This window comes from Apaloderma vittatum, unplaced genomic scaffold (genome assembly GCF_000703405.1).
Source record: "Apaloderma vittatum isolate BGI_N311 unplaced genomic scaffold, ASM70340v1 scaffold1873, whole genome shotgun sequence".
Taxonomy (NCBI): domain Eukaryota; kingdom Metazoa; phylum Chordata; class Aves; order Trogoniformes; family Trogonidae; genus Apaloderma; species Apaloderma vittatum.
Genome location: NW_009707313.1, coordinates 124611 through 127344, shown reverse-complemented (window position 1 = coordinate 127344; position 2734 = coordinate 124611).

Here is a 2734-nt window from a genome sequence, read left to right as displayed (position 1 = left end):
AATCAAACAGAACTAAATATTAGTTGTGGGGTTGTGTGCTTAGTTGTCATACAATTGAAGAGGCATCCATGACTTCCCCCTACAACCTATAGAAACCCTGTGATGTTCGGAGTCAGACACAGCTATACATGGTTGAGTGGAACAGCAAACATGATCAGTGAGCCAGGTGAATGAGAAAGTAAGTGTCTGTGCAGATCCTACTGAGCCTCAAGAAAAAGGCACAAGGGGCCAACAGGGATGAAATATACTTGTCTAGGGATGAATTTTGCCCTTTAGACTGCGTGATTTAATTGCACTAGGGTGGACCAGGTTTTGACCTAAAGGAGAGATCCTACCTGACATAGTGTTAAACATTGCAATAAATCTATTGTCTGAATCATGCTATTGAACATAATGCCAATAGGTTACTGAAAATCCTGACTGGGCTGCCACACTTACAGAATATTGACTTGAGTGCAACATTTTAATAAACAAATATGAGTCGTTGAACACAAAGGCAGACGTGACTTTTCTAATGGGGAGAGTCCAAGAGAATACAAAGTATTTCAATAAACTTGTGCACAGCAAAGGGCTGTAGGGGCTCTCCAGCAAGACACAGGAGAAAGATGGATAGGTCACATAAAATCACATTAACAAGTCTTCCCTATAAGTATGAACATATGGAAATGCGAATCATGAAACCAGCCAAAAAGAAACTTATGTTATTGGATAAGCTTCACTGTGGTCCTGCCTTACTCACAATGAAAGCATTCATTGATTTCAGGAGGAGGTATTACTCTGAACATGAGGCAAAACTCTTATCAAAATACAAAAGAAAAAGGCTGCAGACACAGAAATGGCAGCAAAATGCTCTCAAATATTTCATGTCATTGGTGATAAAATCCTTGAAGGTGGCTCGTGATGTTCTAACATAAGTTTCCAGTTTGTAAAGTAAGAAATATACATTTGTAATCAACAACTGCAAAAAAATCCAAAACAGCAGAGGATGCCGAAAACATGGAACTGAAGCTCTGGAGTTCAATGACCAGAATACTTATAGTTCCTTAAAAATAGATTTAGACAAAGTCTCAGAACTATATCATCCAGTGTCTAGCACTCTGATGCTTTATAATGAAGAAAACTTCCTGTAAAAGAGAACAAGGAAAAGGAAGAAAAATTAAAAAACAAAGAAATAAAATTGAATATGTTACCTATTCTACATAAGATTTTCTCTTTTATAATTGCCCATATTTATGGTTTTAGTTAGCTACTATATGAAGTTGCTCTACTCATTCATCTGTTGATAAGTTGTCACAAGCATCCTGTTCAGAAATGAGGAACGCTAGGACTGCACAAGTGAGTCATGTGACTGCTGAGTAAATTGAACTCCATTGCACTGCAGAGGGAAATATTCCAGATTTCTTCTCTTCGTGCTTGCTATACTTATTATATATATAATGCGTGTGCATGTGCATAAACAAAACGGAAGACGTTCCAGGAGCAAAATGAATAATGTTGGTGTACATATAAAGATCCAACAACAGAAGCTTTGTAGCAATCAAGTTACTGTTGGCACTCACTAATACACATGACATTTATTCACCTCTCTGATGGCCTCAGTGCCTCATGACATAAACCAGCATTTACAGGACTGTGCCTTGAAAACAAAACCCCCAGGCGAGTCATGAATGCCACTTGAGTATACTGGGCAGGTCACCCATTGGTACTCTCTTACATTTTTTTTATTTTTTGAAATTTTGGTCAGGCATTCATTGCTCATAAATACCAACAATCAGGAACAACTTCATACACAGATGTATTTTTTTAATTGTGATTTTAACTGAAAGAATTGTCTTGCAGTCTATGCACAGGCAATGCTGAAGACTTTTTTGGCAAAGCAGAATGTGATGCAGAGATTTCTTACTTTTTTTTCTACTGGAGTTCTTGGACTGAGTGGAATCATCCATGTCATTCCAAGGTGAGAACTCAGTCCACATTCCTGTAGAGACTAGGTACTATGAAGTTCCTTCTCACGACATTTTTTAGGTGCATAAAGTCTTTGAGAGCCTTAAATCCCCTCTTCTGCAAATGGCCAGAATTGTTGCAGTGCTCAAAGAGCTGTGCACACTGTGTTCAGGCCCTTCCTAGGAGCTACTGAATAATTTTACCCAGTGCAGATGTCATGTATAATGCATAAGCAAGCCTAAGAGCTGGGCTAAGTCCCTGTCTCTGTCTTCCCATGTGAGAAGCCCATGCACCTGATTAGAACATCATGGTCCTTCTTAACATAATGTCTCTTGAAGGCTTTTTGTGTGCTTGTGACCCAGCAAACAGAGAAGCACCCAGCTTCACCAGTAACTCTGTCGCCAGGGTATGGTCTTGTGAGAGCCTTGAACAACCTGTGTCCTGAGAAGTGCTTCAGCCGCTGAATTAGAGGACAAAGGGTTATTGTGACGACCACAACTTCTTGCTCTTTTTTAGCCTGTATAATAAAAGAGGAGAGTGACCTCTTGCTATGTTGTTGAAAGGAACAACAGCCTGGGTTAAGAGCCTAGCCTCCAAAAGAAGAAAAATGCATGACATGCTGCTCTTTAAAGCATTTTCTGCTAGCTGATTTGTGCTGCTCCCTGCTCAGCATGCCGACTGCAGCAGGTCCCAGACAGCATATAGAGGAGTTGGGCACGTAACTAGGGCTGGACCTGAGCCAGGAGGCATCTACATGCCCCTGTGGACCTGATCTAAAGACCCAACTCAG